Source organism: Macaca fascicularis, chromosome 7, assembly GCF_037993035.2.
Source record: "Macaca fascicularis isolate 582-1 chromosome 7, T2T-MFA8v1.1".
NCBI lineage: Eukaryota > Metazoa > Chordata > Mammalia > Primates > Cercopithecidae > Macaca > Macaca fascicularis.
In genome coordinates this window covers 8,604,857-8,631,689 of record NC_088381.1, presented here as the reverse complement: position 1 = coordinate 8,631,689, position 26,833 = coordinate 8,604,857, and the positions used below count along the sequence as shown (strand labels likewise).

The window sequence follows — 26,833 nt, the reverse complement described above, 5'->3', positions numbered from 1 at the left end:
GGGCTCGGTTCTGTTGTTTCTGTGGAGAGAGTCAAAGGAAGGTGACTGAGGGTGGCCCCTTCAACTCTATTCCCCAGGCCAGGAAGCAGTAGGCAGGGGCCAGGGATGGATTTTAAAGGTAGTTCTCAGACCCAATGGGAACTCGAACTGGTAAACTCTCCTCAACTCCCAAAGTAAAAGGACTTGAGTCTTTGTTGGTTTTTGCCCACAGCCACAGAACTCAAAGTCTGAAACTAGATTCTCTCAAAAAGACAGTCACAGAAACCTTCAGAGATGGAGTGTGAGAAGAGCCCACGCTTCTGCCAGCTTGTGATTTAGAAAGGTGCATTCATTCAACAAACATTGACTGAGCACATACGGGCCAGGGACGGTTCTTCACAGCGCAGATATAGGACGGAAAAGGCAGATAGGAACTCTCGGTCCCGAGGTTTCCATTCTAGTGGGCCTTTAACTCTCGGACTCTCAGAGCTAACAGACACCTCTGATACTCTCTAACTCTACCTCAGGAAACGCAAGCCCGAGAAGGAGAGTTTACAGCAGGCCGTGGACTAGGGATTCACATAAAAACAACAATGATAAATCTCATTTAAACTTCACCAATGTAGGTAAAACCACACCACTCCTATTTTACAGATGTGAAAAGAGAGGCCCAAAGATCTCAAGGAATTTGCCCTCTATCATATCCCCAGCAGATGGAGAGGATTCAAACCCAGAATTCTTAAGCAGTGCCTGGGAGTTCTTCCACAATCTTAACAATTACCTTCCACCACCCCTTGGACCCTCTGTCCCCAGGAGCCTGGCCAGCCAAGACTCACATCCTCAGGTGAGTGGCAACCACCAGAAGTGGTTGTGTCACGGTTAGCACCATTATTTATGTTCTTCTTTTTGGTGTCACTTGCTCCTGTACCAACACTAGGGTTGGCCTGGGGATGGTAGTCTCTCAACTGTGGAAAGGAAGAGCAGTGATACTCATGAGAACTAGAAACTCCTACAGTCACATCCTGCTTTACAGTTTCTACAAAATACTCTTATGCACCATCTGATTTAATGCCACCAACAACTGTAGGAAGTGTTGTCACAATCACTTAGTGACTGAGAGGGATTGATACCATGGCTGAATAGAAGGCACTAATGGAACTGAAACTCAGTCTTCTGACTCTGAGCTCTGGGATTTTGCCACAAGTCAGCAGCTACCAGGGACCAAAACCAGAGGCAAAGGCAGAAAAGCAAATATTACATAGGCAGGCACTGTACACCGTGTGGTTTAGAGTCATACACCCTCACACGTCTGTTAATGTGAAGAAGTGCACCACTACCTCTCAAACGTTTATATTAATGTATGCTCATGGCAGAAGGCAGCCTTTCTGTGAAATCTGGGAACTTAACAGAAAGAGGACAACCCAACCCTCATTTCAGAGAGAAGTCTTGTATATTCTTATAAATGTATGTGACAGTCACCCCAAGTACATTAATGTTTTGTCGCTCAGTAGACTCAAAGGAAACTGATGCTTCAGAAAGATGCCCCGTATTTATCCTGTGGCACTCAAAGTACCCCAGGTGGAGATGAGATGAGGAAGATTCAAGCTGTCAAGTTCAGTTTCCCAAGATCTGTTCCACAGAAGATAGGCAGATCTCACTCCAGCAACCACTGACTGAGGGGCACTCTGGTCCCAGAACAATGCAGAATTCAAATCTGAGGTGGAGAACTCAGAAACAATGTTCGAGTCTCTCTGGAGAGTAGAAGCCTGGGAGAAAATCAAACTAAACCCATTCTCCCGTTGCCACCCAGAACACTGTCAATGTGTTGAGCTCATAGGGGAGGTGTAGGCTTTTCACACTGTCAGCGTCTGTGTTAAGGAAGTAAGGCAGCCTGAAACCTCTCTCTCCTACGTCCCACAGTCCCCAATCCCCTTCCAGCTGGAAACCTGTGCTACACCAGAGGAACCAGAAATGGGCAAGAACACTTAGGGGACTGGGTCCTAAGACCAAAGACCGGTCTCGTGGCAGTAATGACAGTTCCTAGAAGGACTGCGACATCACTACATTCCACTCCTTGGTGGAGTAGTGGGGGGGACACATGAGTGCAATGCCCAAGTTGCCGCTTTGAGATATGGGAGGGGGGGGTCACAGGATTGGGACCCAGGTTCTTGGAGATGCAAGCCCAAAGAGCCCAGGGAGGTCAGGCTTTGGGTGGTGGGAGGTGAGGGCCGAGTATGGAACGGGGAGCCCCAGGATTCACCTGTCCAAAGTGACCAGGGGACAACTGGTGAGGGCAGGTTCCAGGGCACCGAGGTGCTTCGAGACGTGAGCCCAAAGAGCCCAAGGAAGTCAGGTTTGGGGTAGCAGGAGGTGAGGGCAGAGTATGGAGTGGGAAGCCCTGGGAGTCACCAGCTCAAAGTCACCCTGGGGTGACTATTGAGGGCAGGGGCAGGACTCATGAGGGGTTTGGGCTGGCTCACAAGATTTTGGTGTGGGAAGCCCAGAGGCACTGGGGAGGGGTCCCAGCCTGGTGTGCCTCAGCAGTGGCACAGACTCTGGCAGCAGCTTGACTGTCAGAGGGCGCCTGGGGCTGGGTTGGGGTGCCACAACCTGGTGCGTTTTACCTTTTCCTTGGCCTTGGCCAATTTGATCGGTCGGGTTTCTTCGGACATCATGGGATGGGTAGGGCGGTGGGGTTGGGGCCACATCAGCACAATCCAGGCGAGGACAACTATACACCTCCAGTCACCTACCAGGTAGCTGTGTGAGTGAGCCAGAGGAGGCGTAACCAGGGCCACACTAGAATGCAGATAGGGGCGTGGCCTTAATGCTTCAAGCCTATTGGTCAATGAGAAAGATGCAAGGGAAAGGAGGCGTGGCCAGACAGCAGTGTGTCATGAAGGACCTGTGATGTCACAAGGAAAGCCGCCCATGTAACTGCTGTCCCCGCCCACTCCAGGAGAGGGGCGGGGCTGGCTTTCACTTTAAAAACTTTAAAACTTTATTACCTCAATTGAAGTACAAATCCTATTGAAATGGAAATTTTATAGTGTGCTTGATGATTGATAAAGCAGACTATATTATCCAGCATTTCACTAAGATAAATAATCACAATGATTTCTCTTTTTTGGAAAAGCTTTCTCTTGTTCTCCTACATTATTGTTAAGGGTTTTTTGTTTTTTTAAAAAAACCAAAAAAAAAGAAAATAAGAAACATGTCTAATATCTTTAAAAACACAAAGCTTGTGAGCCAGGTATGGCGGCTCATGCCTGTAACCCCAGCACTTTGGGAGGCTGGGGTGGGTGGGTCACCTGAGTTCAGGCGTTCAAGACCAGCTTGGCTAACATGATGAAACCCTGTCTCTATTAAAGATACAAAACTAGCTGCGCATGGTGGCAGGTGTCTGTAATCCCAGCTACTTGGGAGGCTGAGGCAGGAGAATCCCTTGAACCTGGGAGGCAGAGGTTGCAGTGAGCCAAAATCATGCCACTACACTTCAGCCTGGGCTACAGAACAAGACTCTGTTTCTAAATACACACACACACACACACACAAACACACACACACACACACACACACACACACACACATACACATACACACACACACACACACACACACATACACACATACACACACACACATACACACACACACACATACACACACACACATACACACACACACATACACACACACACACACGGACACACACACATACACACACACACACACACACACACGCACACGGAAAGCTTTCCATTTAATAAGCACTCAAAGTTCTTTACAAGTTTAAAACAAATACAGGACCCTCTAAAGTAAGGCTAAATGCTAAGTGATGGGGGAGAGAGAAAGGACATAAATAACTGGCACTCTCATGAGGTTAATCACTAAATCCTATTTTTCTAGAATCACCTGGCCTCTCTAATCCCTGAAAATGAAACTGCATTTCTCACTTGATACTTGGCTATGACTTGCAATCATGAAAACCAAGAGTTGTGTTCTGTCACTGTGTAGTGCTTGCTACCTGGGATCAAGGATTGACTTTTTCATGATTTGCTCCATTACCTGTGTGCTTCTTATCCCAGACCAAAGTAAGCTTTTTTCTAAAGTTCTACAATTTACAGTTAGTAGATAAGAGTGCTTCTCAAAAATATAGTCTCTGAACCAGGAGCACTTGGGAATGTCTTATAGATGTAAATTCTCAGGCCCCTCCCTAGACCTGATGAATCAGAAACTCTGGAGTAGGGCCCAGCAATCCAGGCTACAATAAGCCCTCCAGGTGTTCAGGAACCGCTGGCATACAGCAGGTAGAAAAATGTGTTTCCTTCTGTAGGTCCAAAGCCAGGGATACTATATGTTCTGTCTCGATACGAAGCAATGACATACGATTAAAAGACATAAATCTCCTTCCTACTTCCACCCTCCAGCCAATGTGTTTTATTTTTACGAGTTCAAATAGAAAGTGAATGGCAATCAGAGATTTCGTCTAAAAAGTATGTTTACAAGTATCAGTTCTCATCCAGCCTGATCTCATCCAGTATCATTTATATCCTCTTACATGTAATATTGTAGAAAAGGATCTTCACAATGTAAGACTCAGGCACACTAGGAGTTCTATGATGAAAGACCAACTAGATCTGAATGTCCAAACTTACTAGAGAAGAAAGGTGGAATTACTGGCTATATTTTCACATCGCATTCAACAGGAAATTAAAGTTTTGAATTTGTTTCACCTTCATCCTTCCAAGTTAATAGAATTAAACCAGAACACTCCATTCTCCCAAAGCCTCTAGCCAGGCAAAGTTTTACTGTATTACTTCTTGCTTTTCAATGGATATAAAGCAGAGTCCTGGTAGGCACATTTTGTATACCTGCAAAGATGCAAAACTAAACAGTTCCCTCTGTTCGATATTAAAACAAAAGTCCTGTAAACCTCAGATGGTGAGTGTAATACTTCAGCACTAGCACGAAAGCCTCAGATATAAAAAGATACCAAGAACACTACTAGCAAAAAAAGTAAGCTGTTAGCCGGGAACACTAGTTCACGCCTGTTCTCCCAGCATATTGGCAAGCCAAGGTGGAGTAAGTCAGGAGTTCAAGACCAGCCTGGGCAGCAGAGCAAATTCATATCTCTACAAAAAAAATTTTAAAATTAGGTGGGCATGGCGGCACACACCTGTAGTCCTAGAGCTACTTGGGAGGCTGAGGTGGGAAAATCGCTTGAGCCCAGGAGTTTGAGGCTGCAGTAGCTATGATCACGCCACTGCACTCCAGTTGGGATGACAGAGCGAGATCTAGATATTACATTCTGTCCTGCTCCTGTTTCCACTAAAATCACTAAGTTAAAATGTTTTCATTCAGCGGATAAAAATTAAGTGAAATGTGACTTTGGTGTTTGGCTAGCAAAAAAAAAAAAAAAAAAAAGAAAAGAAAAGAAAAGAAAAATACAGCGAAATGACAGATTACTTACTGGGAGAAAATCTTTGTAACCTCAATGACAGATAAAAGGCTTGTATCCGTAGCCTATAAAGAAATCTTTAAAATTACTCAGAAAAAAATGAATGATTTCCAGTAGAAAATGGGCAATGGAGAAACCGACACTTCCCACAGGAATAAAAATGCCCAATGAGCATAGGAAAAAGATTCAAAAGCACTAGAAATCAAAGAAATGTAATGAAAACAATGAGATGTTCTGCTTAAAGACCAGCAAAGATGACAAATGGAAGGGGGAACCTGGAGCTCTGTCCCTGTTGGTGGGAGTATAAACTCAACAAATTTTCCTACAAGATCATTTGAACATTTCTTTTAAAAATCCTAAAACTGTTTTATATTATTTTCCTCCATATATTCTACTTCTATGAATTCAGCGCAAAAATCCTTGCTCGGGTTCATTAAAATGATATAGAAGGAAATTCAGCTCTGGGGTGGCAATGATTCACTTAACATACATTAAGCTATTAAAAATGATGATGCCAGGATATAATTCTCCCATAGAAACATGCTTAAAATATAGTCAGTGACAAAAGACCATATATCATGATTCTACTTTTTAAAATGTTTACATGCATAAAAAAGTGTAAAAAGGAACCAGAATGTTTTGAGTGGAAAAATTAAAGATTTTTCTCTACATTTTGTCATCCAAATTATTACACAAAGAATGTAATTTCCTTTATAATCAGGGAGAAGTGTTGTTTTCATTTATTTATATTTATATTCCTTTTCTTTTTTTTTCCTTTTTTCTCCTGTATGTATCCCATGTATGCTAGAGACCTTGAATCCTTTCCTCTTGAGGTCAGTCAGCCCATTTTTGGGATGTGCAGTACAAAAAGCTGCCCCATCTTCCATTTATTTTTATTTATTTATTTATTTACGACAGAGTCTTGCTCTGTTGCCTAGGGTGGAGTGAGGTGGTGTGATCTTGGCTCATTGCAACCTCCACCTCCTGGGTTCAAGCGATTCTCCTGCTTCAGCCTCCTGGGTAGCTGGGATTACAGGCACCCACCACCACGCCCGGCTAATTTTTTGTATTTTTAGTAGAGATGGGGTTTCACCATGTTGGCCAGGCTGGTCTCGACCTCCTGACCTCAGGTGATCCACCTGCCTCTGCCTTCCAAAGTGCTGGGATTACATACATGCATGTACCACTGCTCCTGGTCCTTCCTTTTATTTTCCAAGGTCTGGAAACATTTTTATTTTAATGTGTACAAATACATAGTTCTGAAAAATTTTAAATTTAGCTATCTATAAAAGCATATAGCAAAATCCCATTCATAGTCCTATTCTCCCTCCACAGCCAAACACTTTTAATTGGTTTCTTACATATCATTTCAGAATTTATCTTTGCAAATACACAGGTATATACTTATTCTACTCTTCTCTCTCAACACAAAAAGTAGCATACCACACATACGATACCACTCCTTCTTCCTTTTAAAAACACACACAATCTAGCCGAGTTCTTCCACATGAGTGCAGTCTTTCTCATTCTTCTTTTCAGCTGCACGGTATGCATCATTTGGATGGACCACAGTTTACTTAACCAGTTCCTGTTGGCAGACACTGAAATCATCCCTATCATACTATTACAAAAAATAATGCCAAGCACTACCACCTACACACACCAAGTTCATTTCTGAATCTGCCTTTGAGGAAGCCTCTGTTTGAATCACCATAAGGTTGCAAGGCTGAAAAGTTTGCCTCTTTTTTAGTTTTCATTATGTACAGCAGTATGTAGCAAGACTCCCTCGAGCAAAGCAAATGTACTCTTCGGAGATTTCATAAAAATAAATGGATAAACAGAACATTCAGGATAACCATTTCTATTTAACTATGCATATGTATATACAGAGTACATGTATATGCATAGAAAGTATGAAATCCATCAAAGCATTGACCATTGCCTCAGTATGGTGGACCTATGGAGTGCTTTGTAGACCTCCTTGCCTATCAGTTCTTTCTAATTTCATGGCAGTAAATACTCTTGCAATATAAAATTTCAAAAAATGTTAAGTTCAGCTGGATACATTCCTTCAGTCTGTCCTATATTTGTATAGTACTCCCGAGTGCTCAAATATGACTTCATTTAAAAATGTTTATTTATTGTTTCAAATATACAGACAGGCAGGGTCTTGCTCTGTCAACCAGGCTGGTCTTGAACTCCTAGATCCTCCTGGATCCTCCCACCTCCGCCTCTCCAAGTGCTGGTGTTACAAGTGTGAGCCATCATGCCCAGCAGGCTTCATTTGAGAAATCTTTCCCCAGCACTCCATATATTACTAATTATTCCTTTCTTCTTGTTTAGATGGCATTTAGTCATATCTCTATGACCTCACTTGTCACATGATAACCAGTTGCTCACCTATCTGTCTCTCTTGATTGCCCATGAGCTCCTAGAGAAGAGTCTGATTTTCAGCCCCTTGAACAGTGTGTGACACGTACATGCCTCATGCACAGAGAAGTCAAAGATGTCACTACAGTGTCATCATTCCCAGAATTCAATACCTGTATTTCTATGTTGTTCTAGATGCTCTGCCAACAACCTGAGAATGTTATGCTGTTTCCCTAAAACTTCCATCCATTACGGAGTGTCTACAGTCATAGTTAATTATGATATGCCCTCTGGCCAAGCCCGTTCACAGTTTTTTCTTTAGGTGGTTTTTATTTTAATGGTTGATTTTGATTGTTTGCTTTCTGTTTTTTAATCTAGGAGTGTTCAGTAAACTTCACCGTCTCTGTATCTGTGTCCCTGCATCTGCTCTCTGCTCGGAATGAGGCCTCAAACTTATTGGTAAGAATTCCTACTCACCCTTAAAGAATCCGCTTAAATAATACCTTCTCTGTGAAACCTTTATATCCTCCCATTCTTACAGTAGGAATTGAGAATTCCTCAACTCTTGAAACATTTGTGTCTCTATTAGTATGTATCAGGCACTGAAGTAACTGCCAGGATAGAAAGATGAAACTGTAGACCCTGCCCTGATGGAGCTTATGGCCTAGTGTGGAAAACAGCCATATGAACAAATAACCACACTATAATATTAGATGCAATACCAAAAGGGAGATGTATTGAATATTTGATATGTGTCAATTACCTTGTTAGATGCTTTATTAACAATTATCTATGATCATATTAGATACGTATTTGAATTGGACAGAAGGCCATGGAACTCTAGGACTGCTATACTCTCAATTGTCTTCTAAAGAAATTGTCTAAGGGTTCTTTTTGAATACATGACAGTCATATAACTATTGTGCGACTGTGGCATACACAAAAAGCATATCTGTAATACATCTGTGTGACCAATAATGCATAAAACCAACCTTCCTTCTTCTTTTTTTTTTTTTTTTTTTTTTTTGACTATGGAGTCTTGCTCTGTCACCAAGCTAGAGTGCAATAGTACGATCTCAGCTCACTGCAACGTCCGCATCCTGGGTTCAAATGATTCTCCTGCCTCAGCCTCCTGAGTGGCTGGGACTACAGGCACGTACAACCATGCCCAGCTAACTTTTTGTGTGTTTTTAGTAGAGACGGGGTTTCCCCATGTTAGCCAGGATGGTCTCGATCTCTAGACCTCATGATCCACCGGCCTCAACCTCCAAATGTGCTGGGATTACAGGTGTGAGCCACCGAGCCCAGCCAAAACCAACCTTCTTTGGCCACAAGTGACTGGACCAGGGCTCAGTGCTTCAGCTAAGGACAACATATAGGTTGAGCCTCAGGTTGATCAATCACCAAAGACATAACGTGGCTCAAAATTCTCCCTAACAGGGACCTTCTGTTTTTAGAAGGTGACACACTAATCCAATCAGATATTCTCTCTTACAAAATACAAATGTTGGGTGAACAAAGGAAAAGAGGGCAGGTCTTCAGAGCTCAAATCCTATCCTAAACGCTGCTAAATTAATCTTGTGGGAAGTTTTGAAAGTACTAGAGCCAAGAGACAACATGGCTGCTTAGATGACTTCCCATCCAAGTTTGCATTCAGCTGTCATCACCAAATGTGATATGTGTGTGCCTCTTCCTTGCAACCCACCGGTGCCTAACACATCATATCACCACTTCTAAAATTAGGAAACCAGCTCAGAAGTCCAAGAGCTTGACCAGAGTAGCTCCGTTGGTAGGTAGCAGAACCAGAATTCAAAGACCAAGTCAGCATGATTCTTCTACCATATCCTGCCAGTTACATGGGCAAGTGGCCTCAAAATCAACAAAAGAAAAGTAGAGGTTGACATGCGTCAATGAAGAGAGGCTCAAAAGGAAGAGTTTATACACAAGACTAGAGGAGAAATGTTCTGAAAGAATGTCTGGGGATGTGAAGTAGGAGGGGACATACCAGGTTTCACCTTGGTCAAGTGAATCTCTAGTTGCAACCTGGGCCTCTGCCCTGAGCTCCAAACTTAGCTATCTGTCTTTCTTACTGTACTGTAAAATCCACAGGGCAGGACCTTAATCTCTAGCTTGTTCATCACAGATTAAAGCAATCTGCCTTATAGTAAGTGCCTAGTAAATATATGAATGAATAAGTAATTGAACTCTCAAAGAAGCTAAAGAAATATTCCACATTGCTGGGGAAGGGGTTACCATGAAACAGACCCTAGCAGTCACTTACAAATACAGTTAACCCTCATTATTTGTGGATCCCATATTTGCACATTTACTTACTTGCTAAATGTCTTTGTAATCCCCAAATTAATACTTGTGGAGCTTTCAAGGTGGCTCCCGGATATAGACACAATAGTGAAAAATCTGCCACTCCTTGCACACATCCCAAGCTAAGGTCCAATAAGGTGACCCTCAGTCTTCTGGTTTCAGCTCTCACACAAAGATGGCCAGAGGGCAGGGACGGTAGAGGGCAGTGCAGGGTAGTGTAAGAAGCTCGGGCTGGGGCCAGCTGGAGAAGGTCTGAATCTTAACTCTGGCTCCTGTTAGCAGGGCAGCCTCAGGTAAATCACTTAACACTTCTCTACTTTCTTTATTCTTTTGTAAATAAAGAAAATGTACTCTACCAGGAAGAGTTGCTTTAGGAATTAAGGTTATAACCTGTGTGAGATATGTACATAGGTACATATTTTCCCTGGCAACAAGGGTTTAGTATTTGATTAACTCAGTGTTCTAGGCAACTTTATAGAATAGAACTACTGCAAATAATGAGAATTAACTGTAATTGTTTATAAAGAAATAACGGAGATGTAGACAAAACAGTTATGTGAATGAGCTAGAGGCAGGCTTCAAGAAGCTTCTGAAGAAACAGAACTTCACCAGGCACCTAAGTTGTGGAAAAGGCCTGCAAGGAGAGAGAACGGTGCCTACAGAGAGAGATCCAGATGGTGGGAAAAAACAGGCAGGTTCAGGAAACGGCACACGGGGAAGTCTGGCGCAGAAGATGAGGCCAGAACACGGTGCCACGGCGCTCCTCTGCACCCTGTATACAGCCTGTGCCGCAGAACCTCACTCTCTGCATGTCATTCTTGGTTTCTAGTTCTCTCTTCCGTTAAACTCTGAGCCCCTCAAGGTCAAGGTCCCTAAGAAGAAATCATAGCTAGAGTCCTCTAAATTTGCAAACAAGTTATTACTAAACACGAATACACCCAAAAAGACTGTACAAACATAACTTTGGTTTTCAACGCAGTCACAGCAATTCACAGCTGGTACAAATTTGCAGTTTGTCCCGGATTTTTCTCTGATGACTGCTTAACTCTGCCATAAGCTCTTTTCATTGTTTTGGACACCCAGACATTTGTTGGAAGTTTGAAGATCTTGCTCTTTTTAGCGTAACTGATTCATTGGTTGATTGACTGAGATGGAGTTTCATTATGTTACCCAGGCTGGTCTTGAACTCCTAGGTTCAAGCAGTTCTCCTGCCTCAGCCTCCCAAGTGGCTGGGATTACAGGCGCACTCCACTGTGCTGGGCTGTCGTGTGATTTATCCACAGGGCTTAAACATATGGTCCATTACACAATGTTGCCATGTCAGAGTAAAGGATTCTTTTAATTCACTGTAATAGACTTAGTTCTCTATATGCAAGATACAACTTTACCATAGTAAAATACAAGGAAGCATATATATATATATAAAACAAACAGGATAAAGAAAGCAATATAATTTTTTCCACAAAAGCTTGCACAATCCTGGTCAAAACACAGTAAACATGATATTAAACTCACAGCTTACATTTCTCCACTGAGAGCTAGAAAAACAATGCCAGTTTTTGTAAAGTCACAAAACTAAGCACTGTGAGAACGTACAAGATTTTGTGAACTTGTATATTCTCCCCACCCCCACAGACAAGTAGCCAAAGGAGTCTATCAGTCCTACCCCAACACTTCAATCTCCTGCAACCTCCAAAATAAAACTCACTGTCCAATATCTGAATTTATATTTTCAAATGTCTAAAATCTTAATCAAAACTAAGAGCAGTGCATTAGCTTTTCCCCATAAAATTCTTGGTATAACTTTACTTAGGCACAACATAGTTTGTACCATGATCTAAAAACATACGGATAGAACTAACATTACTAGAAATCAAATGAATATACTATGAAGGTGAAAAGGGAATAGGGAGTGAGTGTTGTTTTTAAACAGGTTCAATGTTGTTATTACCCACTCGGGTTGGGTGTGATCAAATCATGTGCAGTACAGCTAAGTATGTCCTATATTTTATGAGAAAGTAGGGTGACAAATTATTTATTGAGGACCTGCTGGGTGCACCGAGGCATGATAGAAGCTGTAAGAGACTTGATTCTTGCCCTCAAGAAACTTCCAAGGTTATCGACTACTCCCAAAACAAATAATGAGCGATGCTCTCTCAAATAGATAGATGATCGAATGTGAAATGGAGGTGAAGATGGGGAAGGCCTTAGGCTCAGAGATTGTGTTCAGGCCTTTATAGGGACATATCTTTGACATAATCATACGCATTTTAAAATAAGTTAAATTCTCATCAGATCATTCTGAAATTTACAGAGGATTTTGTTAGTGAGAAACATATTTTATGTGTAGACCCATAGGTCTATACATATGTATATGACCCATGGGAGTGTATGTATGTGACCTATAGGAATGTTTTTAATGTTAACTGTTAAACACTTCCGTTCACAATATTTCCACCGTTAATGGTCTTTATCTTTTTTGGAGCTGATGTGGAGAAGTCAAGGACCATGTGCTAATTGCTATTTGATGTTATTCTGTGAGGAGAATTGATTGGCTTTGGGTGGGGGAGAGGGTTGGAAGTTGAAGACCTGAAGGCAGGTCTGAGTCAAGAAATCTTGCCACTGACTTCTGGAAAGTCTGTCGATTCTACCTTTGGAAGTGCCTTTAAATACCTTATGGAAGGCCGGGTATGATGGTTCATGTCTGTAATCCCAGCATTTTGGGAGGCTGAGGTGGCCAGATCACTTGAGGTCAGGAGTTTGAGACCAGCCCGGCCAACATGATAAAACCCTGTCTCTACTAAAAATACAAAAAGTTAGCTGGGTGTGGTGGCGCACACCTGTAGTCACAGCTAGTCAAGAGGCTAAGGCAGGAGAATTGCTTGAACCTCAGAGGTGCAGGTTGCAGTGAGCTAAGATCATGCCACTGCACACCAGCCTGGGTGACAGAGCAAGACCCCATCTGGAAGGAAGGAAGGAAGGAAGGAAGGAAGGAAGGAAGGAAGGAAGGAAATAAAGGAGGGAGGGAGGGAGGAAAGGAGGAAGGAAGGGAAGGAAGGAATGAAGGAAGGAAGGAAGGGAGTGAGGGAAAAAGGAAAAGGAAGGGAGGGAGGAAGGGAGGAAGGGAAAAGGAAGGAAGGAAAGGAGGGAGGAAGGAATGGAGGAAAAGAGGAAGGCAGGGAGGGAGGGGAAAAGGAAGGAAGGAAGGAAAGAAGGAAGGAAGGAGGAAGAGGGACAGAGGGACGAAGGAAGGAAGAAGAGGGAGGGACAGAGGGAGGGAGGAAGGGAGGGAAGGAAGGAAGCTGAGGCATGAGAATCGCTTGAACCCAGTAGGTGGAGGTTGCAGTGAGCTGAGACTGCATCACTGTATGCCAGCCTGGGCAGCAGAGTAAGATTCCATCTCAAATGAAAAGGAAACTTGAATGACCTGCAAACATAGAAGATTTAACATCAATATGAATGAGGGGAATGGACATAGGAATGACAGTGAGATACTAGCATTCCTATACATCAGTAGTCAACAATTAGAAAATGAATAGAAAAGAAGATTGTATTCACAATAGCAACAGAAGCCTTAGAATATATCTGGCAAAATACACACAAGACCTTTCACGAAGAGTATTGCTATGGTCTGAAGGCATCTCTCAAAATTCAAACTGATTGCCAAGATACTATTTTTTTTTTTTTTGAGACGGAGTCTCGCTCTGTCGCCCAGGCTGGAGTGCAGTGGCCGGATCTCAGCTCACTGCAAGCTCCACCTCCTGGGTTCATGCCATTCTCCTGCCTCAGCCTCCCGAGTAGCTGGGACTACAGGCGCCTGCCACCACGCCCGGCTAATTTTTTGTATTTTTAGTAGAGACGGGGTTTCACCGTGGTCTGGATCTCCTGACCTCTGGACGCCTGCCTCGGCCTCCCAAAGTGCTGGGATTACAAGCGTGAGCCACCGCGCCCGGCCCAAGATACTATCTTAATAGTATTAAGAGTAAGATAGTATTAAGAACTGGTGTCTTTAAGAAGTGATTAAGTCATAAGGGGGAGCCCTCATGGATGTGGTTAGTGCTTTATAAAAGGGCTTGGGCTCACGCTTGTAGTCCCAGCACTTTGAGAGGCCAAGGTGGGTGGATCACGAGGTCAGGAGTTTGATACCAGCCTGGCCAACATGGTAAATCCTCATCTTTACTAAAAATACAAAAATCAGCCGGGTGTGGTGGCGTGCGCCTGTAGTCCCAGCTACTCGGGTGGCTGAGGCAGAAGAATCGCTTGAACCTGGGAAGGGAAGGTTGCAGTGAGCTGAGATCGTGCCACTGCATTCCAGCCTGGGTAACACAGCGAGACTCCATGGCAAAAATAAATGAGTAAAATAAAAGGACTTGGGGGTGATGATGAATCTGTTCTTTCTGCTGAATAAGAACATATTATTATTATTATTATTATTTTGAGATGGGGTCTTACTCTGTTGCCCAGGCTGGAATACAGTGGTGCAATCACTGCTCACTGCAGCATCAGCCTCCTGGGCTCAAGTGATCCTCCCACCTCGGCCTCCCAAGTAGCTAGGACCATAGCCTTGCCACCACACCTGGCTAAATTTTGAATTTTTTTGTGGAGATGGGGGTCTCACTATGTTGCCGAGGCTGGTCTTAAACTCCTGGGCTCAAGGAGTCCTCCTGCCTTGGCCTCCGAAGGTGCTGGGATTACAAGTGTGAGCCACCGTGCCTGGCAGTTCATATTATTTTGAAAGCCCCGTAATAGTAAGTGCCAGGAAGGACATGGAACAGCAGGAGCACTCGTCAGCTCCTGCTGGGGATGTAAACTGGCACTGCCAGTTTAGAGAGAACTTAATGTTGTATTGTGAAGTCAAAGATTCTTGTGTTCAATGCCCAGCCCTTCCACTTCCTGGTGTGTGCCCCAGAGAGACTCACACATTTACATGATAATGTTCATAGTTACCCTTGTGTCGTGACAACTGGAAACCACTTAGATGTCCATCAACAGGAACATGGAGGAGTAAACTGTGGGATCCTCAGGCAATGCAATATGACCTGGAGCAGGGGCCAGCAAACTCCTGCCCATCTGCCAAATCTGGCCCATGGCCTGTGATGGTACAGCCCAGGAGCTAAGAAGAATGGTTTTTATAATATTAAAGTACTACAAAAAACAAAACAGGTCAGGCGCGGTGCCTCACACCTGTAATGTCAGCACTTTGGGAGGCCAAGGCAGGCAGATCACGAGGTCAGGAGATGGAGACCATCCTGGCTAACACGTTGAAACCCCGTCTCTACTATAAATACGAAAATTAGCCGGGCGTGTTGGTGGGCACCTGTAGTCCCAGCTACTCAGGAGGCTGAGGCAGAGAATGGTGTGAACCCCGGAGGCAGAGCTTGCAATGAGCCGAGATGGCGCCACTGCACTCCAGCCTGGGCGACAAAGCAAGACTCTGTCTCAAAAAAAAAAAAAAAAAAAGACCAGCCTGACCAACATGGTGAAACCTTGTGTCTCCTAAATACAAAACAATTAGCAGGGCGTGGTGGTTCTGTGTGCCTGTAATCCCAGCTACTTGGGAGGTTGAGGCAGGAGAATCGTTGAACCCAGAGGGTAGAGGTTGCAGTGAGCCGACTGCACCATTGCACTCCAGCCTGGGCAACAAGAGTGAAACTCCATCCAAAAGACAAACAAACAAAACCAAAACAACAGCAAAGCCAAACAAAGAGTTTGCAACAGAGACCATATGTTGCCTGCAAAGCCTAAAATACGTTACTATCTGGCGTTTTACACAAAGTGTTTGCTGATCCTTCATCTAGAGCCACACGTATTCACACAAAAAATTTTTTTAAAAATAATGTTAAGCAATAAAAGTAAGTTTTGAATAATATGTAAAATCACATATAATATATAACATACATGGACATATGCATACTAGCTAACATTTAAAAACATGTTTAAAGACACCCACCTAAGTAGCAGAACTATAAAAATTGCACAAGGGTGATAAACTCTAAATTCAGAGGAGTGGGTACTTCTAGGGACGGGCAGAGCAGTAAGCCCGGGGGGAGGCTCTGGGAGTTTCATTTCATATATAAGTTTGCTTTAGTTGGTAAAACAAGAATAGAAGGTCTGAAGCAAATAAGACTACATATGAGGATATTCTGATAACCCTGGAAAGTTGTACTCAGGCATTTGGTATGTGGGTTTCTAAAGATTTATGTATGTTTGAAATATTTATTTATTTATATTTATTTTTTACTGAGATGGAGTCTCGCTGTGTCACCCTCAGCTCACTGCAACCTTCATCTCCGCAGTTCAAGCGATTCTCCCACCTCAGCCTTAATTTTTGTATTTATAGTAGAGACCGGGTTTCACCATGTTGACCAGACTGGTCTTGAACTCCAGACCTCAAGTGATCCACCGGCCGGGCGCGGTGGCTCAAGCCTGTAATCCCAGCACTTTGGGAGGCCGAGGCGGGTGGATCACGAGGTCAGGAGATCGAGACTATCCTGGCTAACATGGTGAAACCCCGTCTCTACTAAAAATACAAAAAACTAGCCGGGCGTGGTGGCGGGCGCCTGTAGTCTCAGCTACTTGGGAGGCTGAGGCGGGAGAATGGCGTGAACCCGGGAGGCGGAGCTTGCAGTGAGCCGAGATCACGCCACTGCACTCCAGCCTGGGAGACACAGCGAGACTCCGTCTCAAAAAAAAAAAAAAAAAAAAAGTGATCCACCTATCTCAGCCTCCCAAAGTGCTGGAACTGTAGGCATGAGCCACTGTGCCAGCCCTGAAATATTTAATAATACATTTAATTAATTAATTAATTATTTGTATTATTATTATTCAAATAGAAAGTGAATGGCAATGAGAGATTTCGTCTAAAAAGTATGTTTACAAGTATCAGTTCTCATCCAGCCTGATCTCATCTCGTACCATTTATATCCTCTTATATGTAATATTGTAGAAAAGGATCTTCACAATGTAAGACTCGGGCACACTAGAAGTTCTATGATAAAAGACCAATTAGATCTGAATGTCCAAACTTACTAGAGAAGAAAAGTGGAATCACTCGATCTCCTGACCTCGTCCTCTGCCTGCCTTGGCCTCCCAAAGTGCTGGGATTACAGGCATGAGCCACGGCGCGTGGCCTTACTTTGTTTCGAGGAGTGCCTTTTGGTAAGGGTGCCCAGGAGGAGGATGACTGTGGAGATGGGCAGGTGCCCTCCCTGCTGTGCAACTGGCTCTCGTCCTGGCCCGGGGCTCTGCCCAGGACTGCCGTGTGCCCTTTTTGCAGTTCCCTTGGCGGTGGGTGAGCCCAGTTCTCTCCACCAGCTGAGGCCCAGGCTGCAGTGGTGCTGGCCAGAGAGAAGGGAGTTAGCGGCCCGGGACCTGCGGCAATCCACAGCAGGAGTCAGAGCCTGACTTTCTCGTCTGGAGAGTGAGACGATGGATCTCGTGGTGTTCAAGGATTCATCCAGCTCTGTTTTCCTGGACCCGGGTTTTGTCCCAAGACCTGTGGCTGATGCCCTGGGCTCCAGCCTCTCTATCCAAGGGAGCAGGGCAGAGCAGAAGTCAGCCTCCACATGCCTGGCTTTTCATCCCCATCCTGAGCTGCCTGTCTCTGGCTTCCCCATCAGTGCTGGTGCCCCTTGAGGAGAAGCCTCCCAGAGGAAGAGTTGGCCAAAAGGGGTGTTTATGTGTGACTTGGAAGGCAGAAGGAAAGAGACAGCAGTTGCTGTCTGGAGGCGGCCGTGGCTGTCCAGTGTCACTGGCCAGGTCGAGGTCCATTCTGCCTGTACACAGCAAGTCCATCACTGTGACACGGGTTTTGCAAAAGAAAAAGGATAGATTCACAAGACCGCCAAGTGAGGAGGTGGGAGAACAGCGCTCAAATCCTTATCTCCCTGGAGATAAGGCTGAAGGCTGTTTCTAGGTTAGGGAAGTGTGATGATCTAAGATGTGGGGGGAGGTGATTGGCAGTGGGGAAAAATGAAGTAGTAGGTTCCTTTTGCTCAAGTGTCATCAGGCAGCCGGCCGGGCTTGGTGGCTCATGCCTGTAATCCCAACACTATGGGAGGCAGAGGTGGGCGGATCACCTGAGGTCAGGAGTGTGAGACCAGCCTGGCCAACATGGTGAAACCCCGTCTCTACTAAAAATACGAAAATTAGCTGGGTGTGATGGTGTCCGCCTCTAACCTCTAACCCCAGCTACTCGGGAGGCTGAGGCAGGAGAAGCCTCAGCGCTTGAACTCAGGAGGCAGAGGTTGCAGTGAGCTGAGATTGCACCACTGCACTCCAGCCTGGGCCACAGAGGAAGACCCCGTCTCAAACAAACAAACAAACAAACAAACAAAAAACATGTGTCATCAGGCTTCTTGGCATTTCATAGGACATAAGTACAGAAAATGGTGGCATTAGCATGATCTGAAGGTGGAGTGTTGGGCTCTGAAGGTGGAGTTTTGGACCCTCTGATGTCAAAATGGACCTTTTCTCAGGCACCTGCACAGGTCCAGTTAAAGGGTCAGTGGTCTCAACCAGTTTGAATTGGACAGGAGTTGGCCCAAGGTCCTGAAAGACAATGGAAGCACCATGGCCATGGTGATCTATGAATGTTATCTATAATGTAGCCAGTGAAGGTTGAGTTTCAGCGGTCAGTGTACTGTGGCCTTCAGGTTCATGGAAAAAGGAAAAAACAATAATACGAAGCAAGCGGCCGAAAGCAAGCAGGGTAGGCCGCCCTGCTGTGACCTGCTGTGGCCCCAAGTCCAGCACCAGTGACTTCATCGCAGACCCACAGATGTAGGGCTCCACAAGGCATTGCAGCCCAGAGACCTCTCCAGGGCCTCGCCCTTTGTGGTCCCGTTTAGGTGGCTGGGCATGTTTCAGCTTCTCAGAGTGACTGAATGGTGACCTGCTCGCTGACACTCCAGCACCATCCCCACACCTCCGTTCCCAGCCCCTCCGCAATCCTGTAAGGTCTAATTCCACAGCAAATCCCTTAGCCTGTTCTCACATGGTTCTGCTTCTTCCCTCACTGAATCCTGACACTTCCTTCAAGGTGAGCGTAAGCGGCGAGCGCTCTCTGGGCCCTGGGAATGCACCTGAACCAGGATGCCCCTCCCCAGGGGCCTTCCCTTCTTCAGCAGCTCCAGAGGGAGGCTTGCTTCCCTCCGCCCTTAGCAGAATGATTTGTTAAAAGGGTCACATCAGCCCCACACTAGCCCGAAAGGCCTCAGGGACAGGGCAGGGTCTTCGATCCTCATCTCTTAGGGCGGTGAGGAGGAAGCCACAATATACTGGGTACCTGCTTGGTGCTGGACACTTCATCATTTTATCCTCGCAAGAAGCTACCGCCCCAGCTTGCAGTGAAAAGCTGATAGGAGGGAGGTTGCTGGAGCTGGAGTTTGACCCCACACTTGAACCCACGCGTACCAAGTACCAAAGCCCGCAGGTCCCTTGACCTGCCCACCTGCCCACAGCTGCGGCGGCAGGGATTTCTGCCCATGTCTGGCCTCTGCTGGGCCCTGAGGTCCTGGCTCCTGGGCCTTGCTGCTCTCTGCATCCCATGGCTCCCCCTAGGAGGAGGAAGTCTTGGAAAGGATGCATTCACCTGTCCAGTCTCTATAATAATTATTATTTTATAAATATACATACATATATATTATTACTATCTATATTCTCTGAGCACCATTCTGAATCTCTGTGTCCCGCACACATTGTTTTCCCTACTGATACCCTTCATTCCATTTTCCTGCCCAGAAACCCTAAGTGTCCTTCAAGTGCTCGAATTGTATCTCTTCTTGAAGCCTGCCCTGAGCTCTCATAGTGAGAATTCATTTGTCCTTCCAATGCACTCAAGACCTACCTCTGTAACAAGTGCGTTTGGAATACACCGCTTACTGCTTCACCCAGTTTTATTAGGTGCTTCACTAATGTGCAGTTAGGTTATTTCCAGTGAGTCATTATTACCTACAATGCTGCAAAGAACATCTTTCTACAACTTTCCTTAGATCTCTGTGCTTTTTTCCTAGGGTGAACCCTGCAAATGGAATTGTTGGTAATAGTATTTATATAATTCACATTTTTATTTTTACTAGATACTACCAAATGGTCATTTTTACACGTCTACCAGCCATTTTTAAGAGTACTTGTTTACTCAAAATCTTACCAATGCTTGATATTATCAAACTTAGTTGTTTTCCACTATAATGGAAGGAAATGGTGTTTTATTTATTTTAATGGAAGGAAAGGGGGAAGGTCAAAAGGCTGAATTTCTTTTTTTTCTTTTTTTTTGAGATGGAGTCTTGCTGTCACCAGGCTAGAGTGCAGTGGGACAATGTCGGCTCACTGCAACCTCTGCCTCCCAGGTTCAAGCGATTCTCCTGCTTCAGCCTCCCGAGTAGCTGGGACTACAGCCACACGCCACCATACCCAGCTAATGTTTTGTATTTTAGTAGAGACGGGGTTTCACCATGTTGGTCAGGCTGATCTCAAACTCCTGACCTCAGGTGATCTGCCTGCCTCGGCCTCCCAAAGTGCTGGGATTACAGGCGTGAGCCACAGCACCCGGCCTAAAACACTGAATTTCTATGATCACTTGTAAGGCTATTGAACACTCCAGTTTTTTTCTTACATTAATTGCCTGCCACGTTCTTTGCCCACTTTTTTCTATTTGTAGGATTTCTTTTATATGTTTGGGATGCTAATTATTGGTCATTTACATATGTTGAAAATATTTCTCTGTTTGTCATTTGACATTTTCTTTATTTTCTGTCATACTGAAGTTTTAAAGTCTTTGGATGTCAAATTTACCAATCATTTCCTTTATGAGTTTTGCCTTGGGTATCCTATATTAGAAGACATTCTCTTCATGCAAGTTTAATTACATCATTCTCCTAATAAATTTCAAGGCACTGTCCTATATTTTCTTCTAATAATTTAAAATTATTTTTATTTGTTAATTTCCTCTGGGTTCTATTTTAAGCTATTTTCCCAAATAAATAGCCCATTTTCCCAGTACCATTTACTAAATAGTCAATTCTTTCTCTACACATTTCAAATACACCCTCCAGCAGCTATAAAATTTCCACATAAATGTGTCTGCTCCCGGGTGCTTTATTATTTTCTGTTGAGCCATCCTGTCCCTGAGCCAGTGTGATTCTGCTTGATGATTGAAGTCTTCATACCACGTTGGCAAATTTCCCCACTTTCTTACTACTCTTTTAGAATCTTCTTGCCTATTCTTGGATCTGAATTCTGAATTCATCCCTCTGAATATTTGTTTGTTTGTTTGTTTGTTTGTTTCTTTGAGACGGAGTCTCGCTCAGTCACCCAGGCTGGAGGGCAGTGGCACGATCTCGGCTCACTGCAAGCTCCGCCTCCCGGGTTCACGCCATTCTCCTGCCTCAGCCTCCCGAGTAGCTGGGACTACAGGCACCTGCCACCACGCCCGCCTAATTTTTTGTATTTTTTTTAGTAGAGACAGGGTTTCACCATGTTAGCCAGGATGGTCTCGATCTCTTGACCTCGTGATCCACCCGCCTCGGCCTCCCAAAGTGCTGAGATTACAGGCATGAGCCACTGTGCCCAGCCCCCTCTGAATATTAAGACAATTTGTTATATGCAAAACTTCAGTGGATTTTTATTGTGATTGCAATGAATATGTAGATTAATTGAGGGGTTATTGACATCTTTGCAAAGTAGATGCCTCCCATCCATAAATATGGCATATTTCTACATTTAATCAGTCGTTCTTTTGTGTTCTTCAGCTAAGTATTATTTTCCGTTTTTAATATTACCTTATTTCCTTTTCTTTTCTGATTGGTTATATGTTGTAGTATACAAAAACTTTTGATTTTTGTCTTTTGTTTTTTTTAATTGAGACTGATTCTCACTCCGTCACTGAGGCTGGAATGTAGTGGCACAATCTCAGCTCACTACAACCTCTGCTGCCCGGGTTCAAGCGATTCTCATGCTCAGTCCCAAATAGCTGGGACTACAGGTGCACACCACCATGCCCGGCTACTTTTTTTGTATTTTTAGTAGAGGTGGAGCTTGGCACGTTGGCCAGGCTGGTCTTAAACTCCTGACCTCAGGTTATCCACCCACCTTGGCCTTCCAAAGTGCTGAGATTACAGACATGAGCCACTGTGCCCTGACAGACTTTTGATTTTTGTATGTTTGATATTGTATCTGATAATCTTGCTGAATTTTCTTAATCATTTAACAGTTGGCTGGGCATGACGACTCATGCCTGTAATCCCAGCACTTTGGGAGGATGAGCCAGGTGGATCACCTGAGGTCAGGAGCTGAAGACCACCCTGGCCAACATGGCCAAACCTTGTCTCTACTAAAAATACAAAAATTAGCTGAATGTGGTCACAGGCACCTGTAATCCCAGCTACTTGGGAGGCTGAGGCAAGAAGAATCACTTGAACCTGGGAGGTAGAGGTTGCAGTGAGCCGAGATTGGGCCACTGCACTCCAGCCTGGGTACCAGAACAAGACTCTGTTTCAAAAAAAAAATTAATAGTTAATATTCCTAGAATCTTTAGGGAAGCAACTGTATTGTCTATGAATAATAATATTCACCCTCCTTTCTAATATTTGTGTAGCATTTATTTTTTCTTGTCTGATTACATTGGATAGGATAGTTATATAATGTTAGAGATTAGGCATGAAAGCAGGCATATTGGATTATTCCTTATTTTAATGTCTTTATTATTTCTTCATTAAGCATTATGCTAGCTGTGCATTTTTGGTTAATACATCATTTAAGGCTACATGTAGTCACAGAAAAAATAAACATGATTCAGTGACTTAAAGAAATATAGGTTTCATTTTTGTCACTTAAAATGTGCAGAGGAAGGCCGTCCAAGTTGTTTTTGTTCTTGTGGTTACAATGTGGCTGCTGTTTTTCCAGGCCTTGGATTGCCTTCCAGAGAGGGAAAGAGGAAAGGTAAAAAACTGAGTTTGTCTCTTTTTAGCTGAAAAACATAAATTTCTCAAAAGTTTTAAGATTATACTGCAATTTTCTGCTGGGCGTGGTGGCTCATGCCTGTAATCCCACCACTTTGGGAGGCTGAGGTGGGTGGAGCACCTGAGTTTGAGAGTTTGCAACCAGACTGGCCAATGTAGAGAAACCCCATTTCTACTAAAAATACAAAATTAGCCAGGCGTGGTGGCGGACGCCTGTAATCCCAGCTACTTGGGAGGCTGAGGCAGGAGAATCACTTGAACCTGGGAGGTGGAGGTTGTGGTGAGCTGAGATCGCTCCACTGCACTCCAGCCTGGGCAACGAGAGGGAAACTCAGTCTCAAAAAAAAAAAAAAAAAAAAAAAAAAAGTGCAGAGGCGGGCAGTCCGGGGCTCTTTTCAGTTTCCTGATACTTCTTTAGCCATGTTTTTGTTCTTGTGGTTACAATTTGGCTGCTGCTTTTCCTTGGATTGACTTCCAGGGAGGGAAAGAGAAAAGGTCAAAAGGCTGAGTCTCTTTTTAGCTGAAAAACAGATTTCTCAAAAGTGTTAAGATCATACTGTAATTCAATTTTTTTTGTTTGTTTGTTTTTGTTTTTGAGATGGAGACTTGTTCTGTCGCCAGGCTGGAGTGCAGTGGAGTGATCTCAGCTCACTGCAACAACCTCTGCCTCTGCAGTTCAAGCGATTCTCCTGCCTCAGCTTCCCGAGTAGCTGGGACTACAGGTGCGTGGGACCACGCCCAGCTCATTTGTTGTATTTTTAGTAGAGAAAGGGTTTCACCATGTTGGTCAGGATAGTCTCGAACTCCAGACCTCGTGATCCACCCGCCTCTGCCTCCCCAAGTACTGGGATTAGAGGCGTGAGCCACCGCGCCCAGCCTGCAATTTCTATCTTTTGGCTGCACATAAGTTATGTCACTATTCTCAGCTGTGGGAGTGTTTAACTGGGCGTGTTGCATCCTCTCTGTTAGATAGGTTTTAAAATTTATGAATAGGTACTGAATTTTATCAATTGCTTTTTTCTTTCTTGATTGAGCAATTTTTTTCTCATCTTTTATGTTGATAAGGTAACTTAGTGACTGGCTTTTGAATGTTTAACATTGCATTTCTGGAATTAAATCACTTTGTTGTGATATATGATTAATACCATCTTATATGTGATTGAGATGGGCCTGCTCATAGTTCATTTGGTAATTTTGTACTTATGTTCGCAAGAGGAAGTGGAGTCTAAGTTTCCTTTCCAGTGATGTCTTGTTAGGTGTTTTTTTTTTTGTTTTTTTTTTTTTGACAGAGTCTCACTCTGTCGCCCAGGCTGTAGTGCAGTGGTGCAATCTCAGTTCACTGCAAGCTCCGCCTCCTGGATTCACGCCATTCTCCTGCCTCTCGAGTAGCTGGGACTACAGGCGCCTGCCGTGGAAGAACCAAGGGAATGGTGATAGCAGAATGTCAGGGAAGGACTTTATCATGTATATAGACCTTAGAGAAATAGAGAAGGAACTGAGACAAGAATCAATTTGAATCCTTGGAAATAAAAAAATGTAGTTACTCACCATGTTGGCCAGGCTGGTCTCAAACTTCTGACCTCAGGTGATCCACCCGCCTCGGCCTCCCAAACTGCTGAGATTACAGACATGAGCCACTGCATCCAGTCAAGAAGGGACTATTCTTTCTCCATCGTGTCCTCTTGGTGCCCTTGTCAAAAAGTAGTTGACCGGATATGTTTAGATTTATTTCTGGGCTCTCTGTTGTGTTAATGTCAATTTTCCCATAGCCTCTTTTTCTCCTTTTTTTCTTTTTTCTTTTCTTGCTGCAAAAAGCTTTCTTTCCCTCTTGTCCAAGGCTTGGGAGAAGGCTGCAGGGTGGTGAAAAAGCTGCCTACTGGCTGGAAGGAGAGGTTGGGCGGAAGCCCTGATACCAGGGGGTGCAGAGGTGCCCCTCAAAGGCGGCTGGCTCTGGAGGCCCCGGTTGTGGTTGTGGGTGGGCTTTTGGAAGAGACACTGGCACAGGCGGGCCTGGGGGCCAGCTGGCCAGCAAAGGTAACTGCAGTGGTCGCCCATCGTCTTGATGAGTTTCATCTTCCCGTTTAGGAAATGGCTGTCCAGAAAGTCACAGAGATGAGGGTCCGTGTGGGCAGAACCAAGGGCATGCAGATCCATAAGGGCCTGGTTCAACTTCTTCTCCAGACAATGATGGCTTTGATGGCATCCGTGGTTTTCCGCACTCATCTAGAAATGGCTTCTGCACACCTTGGAAGATGGTGCAACTGGTTGTGCATTTCCAAGAGACACACCGTGCCCTTGTGCTTCTGCTGAACCAACTCACGGAAGAACCAAAGCGCTCCAGGGCCACTCATTGTGGTTAAAATAGAAGCCCAGGGAATGGTAAGTGCAGGAGACCTGCCAATGCACATGGACCAGGCAGCTGACCGCAGCTTCCTCCTCGGTGGAATCATTCTCACGAATCTAGGAGCTCGTGGTTGGTTGGCAATAAGGAGCTAAACTTATTTCTAACAACAACGGTGTTGGCTGGTCCTGGAAGCAGGATATGGCTGAGAAGATGGTCCTGGAGGTTGCAACTGGAGGGGTGATTGGAGATTAGGAGAGGCTGGAAGAGAGGGAATCCTCAGGTCTGTTCTATCCTAACACTGTCGAAGCAAGGGACAGATGTGTGAGACCACCGGGAGTGCTGCCTAGACCTGCATTTTTTCTTTTTTTTGAGACAGAGTCTTGCTGTGTCGCCCAGGCTGGAGTGCAGTGGTGCAATCTCAGCTCACTGCAACCTCTGCCTCCCAGGTTCAAGCAATTCTACCGCCTCAGTCTCCTGAGTAGCTGGCATTACAGGAGCCCACCACCATGCCCAGCTAATTTTTATATTTTGAGTAGAGATGGGGTTTCACCGTGTTTGCCAGGCTGGTCTCCAGCTCCTGACCTCAGGTGATCCACCTGCCTTGGCCTCCCAAAGTGCTGGGATTACAGGCAAGAGCCACCGCGCCTGGCCTGGACCTGCATTTTTAATGTGTGTATTTAATATGCAGAATATAGCTAAGAAATGAAAAGAAATCTGATATATTTTGATTTATATGTTATTTTGTTGTTTGGTTTTGGGGTCTTTTTTGAGACAGGGTCTCACTCTGTCACCTTGGCTGGAGTACAATGGCATGATCATAGCTCACTACAACCTCAAATCCTGGGCTCAAGCGATTGTCCCACCTCAGCCTTGGGCTACATGTGCACACCACCATGTCTGGCTAATTTTTTTATTTTTAGTAGACAAGAGGTCTCGCCATGTCGACAAGGCTGGTCTTGAACTCCTGAGCTCAAGCAATGAGCTGCCTCGGCCTCCCAAAGTACTGGGGTAAGCCACCGAGCCTGGCCTGATTTTCTCTTTCTTTCTTTGTTTTTTTTTTGAGATGGAGTCTTGCTCTGTTGCCCAGGCTGGAGTACAGTGGCACTATCTCAGCTTACTGCAAGCTCTGCCTCCCAGGTTCACACCATTCTCTTGCCTCAGCCTCCTGAGTAGCTGCGACTACAGATGTCTGCCACCACGCCTGGCTAATTTTTTTGTACTTTTAATAGAGACAGGGTTTCACTGTGTTAGCCAGGACGATCTCCTGACCTTGTAATCTGCCTGCCTTGGCCTCCCAAAGTGCTGGGATTACAGGCATGAGCCACTGTACCCAGCCCCATGCTTTTTATACAGCCTGCGGAACTGTGAGCCAATTAAACTTCTTTCCTTTATAAATTA

The 26,833-nt window shown here is 44.6% G+C and overlaps 1 long non-coding RNA gene across 1 annotated transcript; it reads left to right on the top strand.

Annotated features, from left to right (window-relative positions):
• Positions 1–633: 633 nt before the first annotated feature.
• On the top strand, positions 634–26,833 carry LOC135971756 (uncharacterized). Its single transcript, XR_010587997.2, has 3 exons — positions 634–823; positions 8,189–8,269; positions 25,177–26,833. It is a non-coding gene; the product is annotated as an uncharacterized lncRNA (long non-coding RNA).